Source organism: Bactrocera neohumeralis, chromosome 2, assembly GCF_024586455.1.
Source record: "Bactrocera neohumeralis isolate Rockhampton chromosome 2, APGP_CSIRO_Bneo_wtdbg2-racon-allhic-juicebox.fasta_v2, whole genome shotgun sequence".
Taxonomy (NCBI): Eukaryota; Metazoa; Arthropoda; class Insecta; order Diptera; family Tephritidae; genus Bactrocera; species Bactrocera neohumeralis.
Genome location: NC_065919.1, coordinates 8,870,423 through 8,884,211, shown reverse-complemented (window position 1 = coordinate 8,884,211; position 13,789 = coordinate 8,870,423). Strand labels below are relative to the sequence as shown.

General features: G+C 36.4%; 1 protein-coding gene across 3 annotated transcripts in view; it reads left to right on the top strand.

The window, feature by feature from the left end:
* The first annotated feature begins 230 nt into the window (after window positions 1–230).
* The window catches only part of LOC126767816 (insulin-like receptor), a 141,396-nt gene continuing 127,837 nt past the window's right edge, over window positions 231–13,789 (top strand). For all 3 annotated transcript variants that reach the window (XR_007669160.1, XM_050485462.1, XM_050485465.1), the window contains exons 1-2: window positions 231–1,240; window positions 3,665–4,037. The gene's annotated coding sequence lies outside the window, so the exon portion shown is untranslated. The remainder of the gene's footprint in view (window positions 1,241–3,664; window positions 4,038–13,789) is intronic.

Here is a 13,789-nt window from a genome sequence, read left to right as displayed (position 1 = left end):
TATGTAGGTACATGTGCCTACGAGCCCGATACTAGCCGCACTTTCTATGTGTTTGTTTGGCGCTTTGCGATTTTTATTTCAACTCTCAATTTGCTGTATTGCTGATTGCGGAGATATTTGCCAGCATTGCGAGTGAGCGCCAGCCCCAGTGCCAGCACCAGCGCCAACGCCAGCGAGGGGGGCCCTCGCAGCTTTTAGCTTTAAGTATATGAATTTAGTCGTTACTTCACTTTCGTCGCGTCTGTGTGTTGATCAAAGCGAATAATTTTATGAGTGTCTAGAATGCGCCTGCGCTTTCGTTTCATGCGAATATATACATACTGACGTGCATACATACTCGTACATACATATGTACATACGTACTCGCACATATTTTATCTGCGGCTTGTACCTCTTGATTTTGATCTGCGCAAATTCGATGTTCAAAATTATTTATCAAAGCAGTGAAAAATCAAAACAACAAATAAAATTAAAGCAAAAGAAAAAAATTATATATATGTATGTATGCACATATGTACATATATGAAAATATACATAAATCTGTAAGCGTTAATTAGCGAAATTAATATTTATGTTTTTTCATTTCTTGTGCTCAATTCGTTGTGCTTTCGATACTAAAAAGCATAAGTGCCTAAAACGAAAGAAATTATTTTAAACGGTTGCTCGTTCCTTCGACGTCACTTCTGACGACTTCGTTCATGTGACGTCACTTGTTTATTGCTTTTTTTTCAACGGTTCGCCGTCGACACAATTGAAGCGCGTGTGACAAACAACAATAAAACACCGAAAATACCGCACGAAGTCCGAAAAAAACGCCAAGACGACGACGGAAACGATGTCTTGGAGATAAAATAAGAAAAATACTAAAAATTTTACAAAGCAAAACACGACAAAGGCAATATACATACATACATACATATATACATATGTATTTATGTAGTTCGATTCGAGGCATTAAAAGCGACAAGTGGCGAAATACGCACACATACAAGCCGACATATTCACACATACGCAAATAAATACATATAATAAAGTTTAAACCGAGCAAAATTGTGTAGCATCGGAAAATTACAAAAAAAAAAAAATAAAAAAAGTTGTGCAAAAAGTGAAGCTATTTGACCGCTTGTTATGCATATGTCAAATTGTTGTAATGTCATAACGGCTATATAACAGTGAAAAAAACTGTCCACTTGGAGATAAAAATTGCAACACCAAACTATTTGTAATAAAGAATCGGAAGGTACTGTTAGTACAATAATGTGAAAATTACTGAAGTTACATTGCGTTTTTATTAGGAAAAAGCACTGACACTTTACTTTATACCAAATAATTTTGGATTAATACTAACGCGTTAAACGTTCAGAGCCGTTTATAAAACGTGGTTCGTTCCGGTTCTGTAGACAAGATTTTGATAGGCTAATAAACTCTTCACACCTACCTTTATTACACCAATCCAATTATTGGCTTCAACCACTAAGCGCCTTTTCATACACGAAAGCTTTTGTTTCTCATTTTTGACAATTTTTTAAACTTAAGACTTACCTTAACGGGGTTAGTTCATCGATATAACAGCCCTTAGCAGGATAAAATCCGGTACGTAAAACCGGCTGTTGTGCGATTTGTATCGGCAATTTCTGTTTTGGTGTTGCCAATACGCTTCACACGATCAATTTGAGTCGCACAACTGCTTTTCTCAAATATTTGTACGCTGCATTCACGATTTACTGAAATATTTCTCTCACATATGCATATTTTTATCCTTAAAAATTAATACCAAAATATATGATAAATTTCACCGAGCGTTATTGCAACCATGGAAAGAATTTCGAAATGAAATGGTATGACGAACTAACAGGTCAATTGAAAAGTCCCCTGCATACCTTAGTGAAATTAATTTTTTTGGCAAAATTCTTTTTTTTTCAACATAGTTCCCTTCAAGGGTGATTATAGCGATCCTCCAACTTTTCAATACCACTTTTGGCCTATGATTTTTCCTTTGCTTCAAAATAGCCCTCCGTTTCGGCGATCACCTCTTCATTCGGCGAAAATTTCTTCTTAGAACATATTCGATGGGATCCAGATCTGGAGAATGCGGTGGATGCAGAAAACAACAAGTTCTTTTTCTTCAAATACTGGCAATTTCATCCTTCAAACGGTCCGTTATTGATAGTCCTTCCTTTTTTCAGGGTAGTCAATAAAAACGATTCCATGCGCGTCCCAAAATACTGATGCCACAATCTTGCCAGCCGACTGTTGCGTTTTCCACGCTTTGGAGCGGGTTCATCGTGTGTGATCCACTCGATTGCCTGTCGATTGGACTTCGGAGTGAAACGGTGGAGCCATGTTTCATCTATTGCCACTTATCGACACAAAAAATCGGATCACCCAATACTGCTCGGAATCGCGAACTCATCGTTGTTTTTGGTCAAAAGTGAGCTTGCGTGGGATTCATTTTGCACAGGGATTTCTCATACCCAAGTATTCGTGAATAATATCATGTACACGTTGAATTGATATCTTTGGAGTGCCTGCTATTTCGAAGTACTTCGTTTTACTGTCATTCAAAATTATTTTGCCAGCTTTTTAAATATTTTCGTCAGTAACAATCTCTTTTGGCTGTTGCGTTCAGCGTCTTCGGAGCTCAGTTCACCACGTCTATACTTAGCATACCATTCCTTGATGACTGATTTTCCTGGAGCAGTGTTCGGAAACCAGTCATGAAGTCAAAATTTTGCTTCAACTATATTTTATCCCTCCTAGAACATAAATTTTTTCGAGACGCGAAATTCCTTTTTATTAATTTTTTTCTCAATAACCAGAGTTTCTTGACTCAAAAGAATATAAATCACTAATTAATGATCCGACAGCTGTTAAACTTATGCACGGGTATTTTGAAGGTTAGAGCTTACTGAAAATTATATGGATTTAATTATTGTAGCGTCATCTATGTGTCAGGCCTTTTCAATTGACCTGTTACTGTTACGAATAAGAACACAAGTGTGATCCGAACACGGGCAACTGCGCCTTACCTCATCGCTTCTACAAGCTACAAGTAACGGCAATAAAAGTTTCCACGTATGAACCGGCAATTATAAATGTTTAGCAAAGTTTTAAAGGTTCAAGATGAGTTTTCTGAGCTCATACTTTTCGACAGTATCATTTAACAAAAAGGAAAGTGTTTAAATTTAAAATATTTTATATACGAGTATTTGCAAAGAGTTTAAGCCTTTATAATCGTATGCTTCTTCTTCTTTATTGGCGAATACACCGCTTACGCGATTTTAGCCGGTTATATAACCTTTATAATCACAGTTAAACTACCGAAAATTTTGTCTGCTAATTTAAAAATATTAGTTTTTAGGTTGAAGACTACCAAAGAATCCAAAAGTAAAGACAGCAAACAGTTTTATTAGAGAAAACGTAAATATTGCGCTAATATGATGAATACGGTAATTTCTGGTAGAGATTGAAATAAATATTTCGACCCTATACGAAGTTTTTGCAATGAGCTAAGAGAGTGCATGAGCAAATGTACTCTTTGTCTACACCGGAACTTAGCTGTCTCTGAGTGAATTAACAATTATTTTGCATGATATAATATTTATAAATACGATGTATAAATGATAATAAATATTTAACATTCTATTTTCTTTCTTCTTTTCAGACCAATATCCTTGTGTAGTGCTTCGTTTGTGCATAGTATTAAAAAATGATATACAAGTTTTTACATGAGAAGTGGCAAAATATTTTATAATTTGAAGCTCGTTATATGGAAATTAATTAAAATATACAAAAATACTCAAAAGGTGGATATGAATATTGCGAAGTGAAATTTAAACACATAATTCAGTGGTTTGATAAAGTTCTGTCTATAATTAATATAAGGAAAAATCGAATAGCTTCGAATTGTGTGTTAAAAGCGTTATAAAAAATTGTTCCTAATAGAAAATTGTTCAACGACAACCACAAAACTAAAAGACACAACCAAACATGAGTCAACACATCCGCAGCATGAACTAATAGTACTGTCTAAAAAGGTATATTAACAATGAATCTTATTTATTTTTCTGTTATTAAAATTATTTTAAAGAAATTAAAAATTAATTTCTAAATACAAAGCCACACCGAATCGCCAACATACTAGCTATCTTCGATTCGCCAAGCGTTACTCTCCAGCGAATCGAACAAACTGACAATATTTGCGCTGCAATCCTACGCTACCAAGTCTTCTGACGCATGTGATAGAAGAGAATATGTGAATATTGTATGTCATTCAAGGCTATAACCTCGTTTTGTTAAGGTAGCATCGCAACTATTGCCAGTCCGGTTGGGTAGCTGGTATAATTTGAAGAAGACAGCTAACGTTACACAAGTCGTTTGAGTCCAAGCAGGAAGGAAAGTGCTTCTAAAAGCCACATATGTAAGAACAAGTGGTTATATCTAGGTCTATACACACACACGCATACACAAGCAAACATGTAAACTAATCTAAATTACAAATAAGCTTTATTTTAACCAAACAGATATTATTAGAGGCGTTGCTAATTGCCGTTGTTGCTGCCAAGAAGCAGAGTGCAAAAATTAAATTAAATTAAAATACAATTATAATGCAAGTACAATTTGCAACACGCTAAAACATAACGAATGTGTTAGGTGTAAATAATAAATTTTGCAATAACGCAGACAAATGAAAACATACTTAGAATACTTAGAAGCTAGAGAGCATTTCGTAGAGGGGTCTCAATGCTACAATTATACGAGTAGTTGCGATCAGACACCGACGTAAAAGCCATTAATGAAATGTGATTTCAACTATGCGCATTGATTTCATTTAGACGCTCGGTCATGGATTGTTTCTTTCGCCTGAGGGCGTGTGTTGTTGCCAGACTGTATCACCCAAAAATATCGAGATAGATTAGAATTATATTGTGTTAAAAATGTGTAAAGTCGAGTCAATACTTCTTTCATATATCCAACTTAAATATTTTCGAACTTCCGGTTGACTTTATGCCGCATCTATCGGTCAATGTGTAGAAATCTTAATCAAATTGAGAAACAGCAATACGTCCCCTAATTGAATTACGATTCTTGCCAAACCTGGAAGTATTTCCTTGGGCTTTGATCCTTTTGAGAGTATTTAACTTCGTTACTTGTTTAACTCTTTCGATTGTTACTTTGGTCCTTAGCAAAATATCGGTATCCTTTTTTGTAGTACAGTTTCGGCGATCACCTCTTCATTTGACGAAATTTTCATCCCAGCGAGCATTCTTTTGAGATCTGAGTTAGTCGCTGAGGGTCAGATCTGGATCTTGGAGCGTGATCAACGTGTGGAGTCCACACGGATTACTGTCGATTGGACTTCGGAGTGAAACGGTGAAGCCATGTTCCATCTATTGCGACATATAAGCACAAAAAATTACGCTTGAGCATCTCCAACACTGCTATCTCGAAAAACTTCACCTTAGGGGTCATCCAAAATTATTTTGTCAACTTTTTAAATATTTTCGTGGGTAACAACCTCCTTTGGGCGTCCACTCATTTCACCATGAATAAACTTAGCACACCAGTCTTTAATGATTGATCTTTATAAAGCAGTGTCCGAAAACTCGTCATCAAGCCACGTTTTTGCTTCGACTGTATTTTTTCCCTTCAAGAAGCAGTATTTTATCAGCACGCCAAATTCCTTTTGATTCAGTTACTTCACATTAACCAAAGTTGCTTCACTCAAAATAATATAAATTACAAACTAATGATTCGAAAGATTTAAATTTATATATTAGGGCTAACTAAAAATGAAATGGATTTAGTTCTAGTAGCGTCATCTATGAGGCCGGTGACTTTTCAATTTCTGTTACTCTCTAAAGAACATATTTGCTTCTCTCTTGATCGTAATATGGTAAGAGCATAATAATAAATTATTAGCCTTATATATATGTATGAATGTTGAGTTGTAAACAAGTCGTAGTTAGGTGCATATACATACATACATATAATTTAGCAGTCATCAACGAAATGGTAATGGAGTTGTTGTAGCAATTGGCCACCTGACGATCATTGCAAGCACGCCAGTGCAACAAAAGATCGCTTCTCAGAAACTCGTAAACAAAACAACGAACAGGCGGACAGGTGTCTTCTTCAGGACCAGCGCGTGCATCAGTCAAGGGTCGCAAAAGCTGCACAAATTCTTCTTCTTCTGCTACACAAATTAATACTGGAAATTATATATATAAATTTTGAAATGTTATACTACTTCTGATTTCCTAGAAACAATGCACGTGGTTGTACATACGAGTACTATTATAATTCTATTTTTTAAAACGGTGGCTAATGGATTCCTGCACTTAGCGTGCATGAGGGCTTAAAGAAAGTGGAAAAAGGCACCATTAGGTAGTCAAGGCATAAACATGGAAATGAGAGGTACCTGGCTTCAAAGAGTTCTTGGTGCAATAAAATTTACGAAAATTAAAAAAATTAACTATTAAGACTGATAATCAAAGCCATAAAACTAAACCAAAACGTTTATTTTCCCTTTTATTTTAATTATGTATATTTGCAACTTTCTTTTCAACTAATTTAGATGCTTTGAAGGCATTTTGCTCATAATCGCTAGTTCGTCGAAACGCCTTAGAAATATGCGGTTATAGTGAATAACATTCCGCTTTTTGCATTTGACATTCCACAGCCTAAAGTCACAAGCGAGTTCTGAGCAAACACCTGCTTCTAATGTATAATAAACAAAGTTACTCGCTTTTAGTCGCTCTGGTTTTGCTTGTTAGTACAAACTAAATAAATGTATGTAAGTATATGTTTCTGCCTACTTGTTTGGCAAATGATCTAACGTTTAAAAAATGTCTGCTTGCGTTTCAGACTACGCTAGAAATATTTAATTAAAATGCTTACAATAACCTTTAAAAATAAAAAGGTTTCCTGTTGTGTAGTAGCTACTTATACGATATAATGGTCCGATCTGAACAATTTGTTCAAAATTTGTAGCTTTATTTCAGACAACAATCTTTCGTCAAGTATACGCATCAAATGAAAAAGTTTTCCATACTAGGGCTTCCTTTTGATTGTTCAGCAATATGTTATAGTGATGCGATCCGACAAAGAAGTAGCTTCTTGGATATGTACAAAAATTTTGGCGGGATATCGCAAGAACTGAAAGACTTTGGTACTTTATTTCAAACATTGTGTAGAATGGGCGGGCCTATACTTTAATAGCCAATATAGCAAACTTGGACTTTCCTTAAAGGGTTATATACAGTTAGAAGGCCGAAAAAAGCGAATTTTCCAGATTTTTTTCTGAGAAAACTTTTAAATTTATTGATCCACAAATTTGCATATAAATTTTGAAAAAAAATATTTTAAACTCGGCCATTGCGACGCCATTTCCGATGACCCCTCGGAAAAAAGATACGCACGCGTTGGCAGGTTAACTCCTTACAGGATCATCTAAAGTGAAAAATGTGTGTGTACGTGTTTTAGCTAAAACCTTAAAAATAGATTTTTGGCAGACATTTTTACAAAAAAATTAAAATTTCAGTGAGAATTTCGCAACATTTTTTTGTTTTTGTTAAATAGTTGTTGTCGAAAAAAACTTATTCGTCCAAGTCTTTAAGAATTGTATCTCTCACGTCTTTACCTGTGTAAAATGAAGATCGTTTGAATAGTTCTAGAGAAATCTTGCCAACCTACTTCATAAACACAGTTTCGAGAAAAACGCGTATAAGGACGGCGCACTAAGCCCAATTAGCCTCGAGCGCACAAGTTCTCAAGGCTGTAACTCCGAAACTATTACTCGGATCAACTTAAAAATTTAGGACAATATTCTAAACATATTGTAAAATTTAATAAGACAATAATAAAACTCGATTTTTGGAAACCTGTAAACCCAAGTAACCCTTTAATGTTGCCTTGTACTTCCAAGCACTCTGAAACGTCTTTTCAAATTTGCGTGTAATTTCGAAAATCCGGTACAATATGAAATTTCTGTGTGTATTCCTAAAATTTTTTTTGAAAATTCTAACTGTTTATAACCCCTTAAATTTAATAAAAAATGGTAAAGACCTGAAAAGATCTTCCAATGCGTGCACTAAGTGGACCTTAGCACAGAAACGATGTGAAGTGAACCTTAACACGCTTCACCTAACCCCAGGCACTAACTTTCGAAATATACAACAATTCAATCGTTTCGAATTTTAACCAATTTATTAAGTGTTAAAAATGCAGTCATATGCCGCAATGTATACCGTGTTACCAAGTGCATGGCATAGGCAATACTTAAAACAAATAATACAAACAAAAACAAAGTTCAACAAAAGAAATAATACCCATTAGTTAGGCTCATTAATGATGGCACAATTTTTATTTTAAAATTTTCCATTTACTTAACGAATATTTTCACACTACTGCGAAATGGTAGGCCATGCGTACGAGCATGAGCACAGATGGGCTTTGTTTTCCTAAAGCCTACGGCATTTCCTCCGGTTTGCCTACCGCAACGTAGCATTGAACAAATTAACTGGTTTTGTAGGCCACTAAAATAAGCCGCGTATATAATTTACTTTGGCTATTAATTGTGTTGTGATCATTAAAATTCCTTACAGACAGTGTGGCGACCCCAAAGGCCACTTCGAAATGCTGTGCGAACTTAGCTGGAAGCAAGCAAATACCAATCGTTTTATGAGCGCTTAAGCAAAATATGCTTAAATATTATTGATGCTTTACGTAGTATATAAACTCTGAGTAATTGCCAAATCGATAACCGAAACTTTTTCTTTTCGTTTTTTTCTTATTGATCTCCAAACGAAACCAAACTGTCAGAGACACAGAAATATGCGCAATTTTATTGAAAGTTATGTTTTTTTTTCACAAGCCCTTTTATATACATTAATTCCTGTCTTTATCATTTTGAGCTTTTCATCGTAGAACAAGCCTGAGAGAAGCCAAGCTCTAGACTTTTTGTGTCTTATAACCCATTTATCCGTCGGAGTATATAAAAAAATTTGCTCTCCTCTCATACATAAATATAATATATTGTACATAATGTTCCACACTTTGTAACGAAATGTCACGTTTTATGAGGTCATTACTTCCAAGCGTATGCAATAAAAAGGGTTCTGCCGGAAAGCAAAATTTTATGGTATTTCAAAGCACTCTCGTGTTTATTTAATTAACTGTAATAATGGAGAGAATTAAAATACTGCGCCGGTTGATTGGCAATACGAACTGCTTTAGTCTTTTATTTTAGAAAAAACTTCCTAAATCAAACACTAATTCGTGGAACGATGTCAACTTTAAAGCACTCCATCTTGATGACTTTATAAATTAACTATCGTGACTTAGAAAGCTGTGTTACGAGTGCCTTACATAAGTTTCAACGAGTCCAATGACGTACAAGTACAATAGAATTACCATCAAGCATCTGTGAATTGAAGATTCCTAAATAGCAGGTCGATAGAAAAGTCACCGGTCTGCCATAGTAATACACATTTTTTTCGACAAAAGTCGTTCTTTTATATTCAACCTAGTTTGCTTCTAAGATCACAATCCTGCAACGAAAATTTCTGCTCAGAGGCTATTCGCTGAGGGCCGGATCTGGAGTATGCAGTGGACGCGGTAGCAATTCGAGGCCCAATTCATGGATGTTTGCTATTGTTTCACTGACTTGCGACACGGTGCATTGTTTTGGATTATTTATTATTTATTTTTCTTCAAATGCGGCCATTTTTCTGCGGTCCAATAACGCTATGTAATAGTCGCTGTTGATGGCCTTTTCTTTTTCGAGGTAGTCAATAAAAATGATTCCATGCGTATCAAAAAATACAGACGCCATAACATTGCCAGTCGACTGTTGCGTTTTTCCACTCTATGGAGCGGGTACATTGTGTGCAGTCCACTCGGATGACAGTCATCTGACCACGGAGTGAAATGATCGCGCCTTGTTTCATCCATTGCCACAAATCGGCAAGAAAAATCGAGTTTATTGCGTTGAACACCTCCGAATCATGACCTTAACGTTTTTTCTGGTCAAAAGTAAGTGCTCGCGGCAACCCCTTTTCACAGAGTTTTCTCATACCCAAATATTCGTTAAATTTCTTGATGTTTTCCTCGGTAACAACCTTTTTTGGGCGTCCACTGCGACCGCATACCGTGACATTTCACCGCGTCTAAACTTATCATACCAACCCTTGAGTAGGACTCGTCTATATCTAGGACTTCGCAGTTCAAGGGACTCGATCACAAATCAAAATGAGATATCAATTAATCAATATATCAATGAGATATCAAGTCGTCTTTGGTATTAAACTGAAAATCCATTTGATATCGAAAAGGACCAGTAAGTCTATATATGGCGTGACTGCCAGCCAATATAACGTAACCCTACCTAACCTAACCTAAAAAGTTTACAAAGTTTGGTCCTGTACGTACATAAAACTCATACTAATATGAAGTTTGTCTCGCTAATATGCGCTACAAATTTAATTTTTTTTTGGCAGTTTATCACATCTTTGTATAAATTCATTAGTCTCCCCTCGCTTCAGTGCCTGCTTCCATTGTTTATTGCATGTGACTGCATTCTTTCTTCGTCTCCACATTTGACATCTGGCACTTTTATTAATCTACTCGTTGCATTTTAGTTGGCCTCCAATTTTACTGCTTTTAAATGGGTCTTAATTAATTTGTAGACAATTTTATAAGCTTGTTGCTGTTCGCTTCCTCTTTATATACGAAATACTTGTATGTTTCAACGACATAAAATGAGAAACTATGATATGGAGGGGTCCAACGAATTATGCGCCCCTTGCTGTAAGTGTAAATAAGTGAAAAGTATGACATGTCGTTTCAATATATGCAAAATGCCTGACTGATGAAAGTTTTCACCGTTTTCGAAGCAGTTTCGTGGGATGAAGTGCCCTTTTTGGGCGCTCACTTGGTCTCTGGTTTGTAGCAAGAGTTGAATGTTTCGGCAATGGTTACAAGACCAAGTAGAAACTACTTCAGATCCGAAAGAATAAACGGCACCTTATCGTCGGTAACCTTCTTATGATCAATGCTTTATTCAGTGTATGACACACGCCTTTGTTTTAAAATGCCTACCATTGGCTATCTCGCGTAGCTTCAAGCTGATAAACGTAAACTTTCGTCACATTATCCTCCTTGGCAGCTGGTTTCGTTTCATCAGCGCGGCGTCTCGTGCGTGGCACGAAGCAGTCGATAATTATAAAATGGCTGCTGCTATTTCTCCCTCTTTAAAATGTCTTTTCCTATAATTGGGTAGGCGTGTTAAACTACTAATGGTTTCTGTGGAACTATTTTCAAAATTTCATCTTCTAGTTTATAGTATGTAGATCAGAAGTCGTTATGCTACAAGTGTTAAGCTGATTATATCTAGTGCAAGCAAAGTTTGTTTACCCAAATGTTTTGCTATAACCTAAAAATAGCTAGCTCTGTTGTGAAAACTTCGCATGTCGTATTACGAACTAAAAATTCTCGATAACGCCAGTAAACCCCGGGTAATACTCGTATTTAAAAATATCTTCTTAGTTGTGTAATATAGTGCGCTCCGTTGAAAATGTCTGATAAACCCCAACGCCAATTTTTGATGAACCAGCAACAGGCGGCCTAAGGCCGACCCACGATGTTTCGAACGCTGATGGTATTTGAAGTTAACATTTCCACATTCTTCGGGAGTAAATAAAAAGCATTTTCAAAAATAACAACAAAGCATTTCCAACACCTACACATTTGCTTAAGAGCAGGGCGAAATAAAAAATTAAATAATAATACCATACCACATAACAAAACACATGCCACATACCCACTGATTACCAGGCGCCCTTTTACACCTCTAATGAAAATCTAACAGAATTCGTTGGAATGCGCAATTGAAACGACAATGCCTACTCTAAGAATGGGGGGGGGGGGAAATGCACAAGCCTATATATGTACTTACAAATATATATTTATGATGCTATAGTGGCTCTGTGCGTACGTCGAGGATCCGAAATGACAGCGGCAACTGTTGCTGCTGCAATAAGATGCAGACATGTTGTCATCGCTATTTTTAACTAACGCCACACACCCGTCCATCATTCACTCGTGCCCGCACTCACTACGGGGGGCCCACTAAAATTAGTTGAAAGAAATTTTGAAATGGTTCCGGATGCGTGCCGGAACTATTAATGAGCACCACACGCGTGAAGTCGATCACCCCAAATGTGTTACAGATCGCGCCACACACAGTATGTATATGTACAAGTATGTACCAGCCAGACGCCCTGGCGGAACAAATAAGCACGAAAACATTACAGCATTGGACAAATTATGTTTCTACAACAAGAGTGGAAAGAAAAAATTCGGAATAACTTGGATATTTAAAAGAACTATATACTATTTTATTTGAACATTTTTACATTGAAAAAACAAAATTATTTTAAAATATGCTATTCAAATCATTAGCTCTTCATTAGTTATAGTTAAGTCATATTTTCGTTACTGGGTATGTGTCCATCCATACAACATAAGTGTTTTAGCGCTTAAGTGCACTCATAGTTTTTGAGAAAATCTATCTTGGAACATCAACGCTTCCAGCAAACGGGGGGTTAGGTTCTTAGTTTTTCCCTCCATTATAAAAATATCGCCGGTGTTGGTAAAAGAAATGAATGAATTCTCAAAAATCATATTGTATGCATATCTCGCACATGTGGTGTAAGCTGTTGTACCGTAGATAATGTACCATGAAACGTATAAAGAATTTAGATCTATTTACGATTCGGAAAATTTAACATACATACATAGTTGCTAGACAATTTATTTCCTTCCTATGCAAAGAAAATCATTACCATAAGTTATGTTATCTATTGCGTAATACTAGAAGCATACCCTGAACAGGTTTTCCAACTCCACAAAACATCGGAGACGATATAAAATATATAATTAAATGATCAGCATGCCTGACTGTCTGTCCGTTTGTCTGTAGATACGCAAACTAGTCTCTCAGCTTTTGTGATATCGAACTGCAATTTTTCAGATGTCCTTTTTTCGCCCTAGAAAGCCGTTAATTTGTTAGAGCCGCCGATATCGAATCACCATCACACAAATAGCTGCCATTCAAACTGAAAAAATTTTCATTTGACAAGATATCATCAGGAAATTTGGCATGGATTGTTGCTTACCAACTGTAAAATCCTTGAAGAAATTGTTCAGGTTGGATCACATAATCCACAAAAAACTTCGAGTTTTGAGAGGAAATTTGACTTCTATTGCCAATTCAAGAGTTCGACTCATGGAGAACTTCGAGTTCTAGAAGTTCGAGTTATGGAAGTTCGGCTGTATTTAGTTGAATAGTCGATTCCCCCACAACCAGTACAGGTAATGTTTGGATTTGACCTTATAGCCTCAAATAGGTTAAGCTAGATGGCTAATCAAAGATCGCACATTGACTACTATATGTTGTACATGAGAAGAACTCATGTGTTCGAACTATAAGTTAGCAAAACGCTTCCCTCATTTCCGCCAGCTCGGTGGGATGTCTGAAGGTATGCGAACCTAAGTGTTTAAGTCTTGACCACCCAAACGCGGGGCAGTCAAGAAGAAAGTATGAAGTTGTTTCCACCACATCTTCTTCCGTACAGCTTCTGCAAATGGCGTCTGGTAGGATTCCCAGCCTTACTGCTGGACACCAATAGGGCAATGGCCCGGGAGAAGCTAGCCTTTTTGAGGGCAAAGAGATCACAAGATCTCTTGCGATCGATCTTGGGCCAAAAAGCTCTTGCGACAGCGCCTG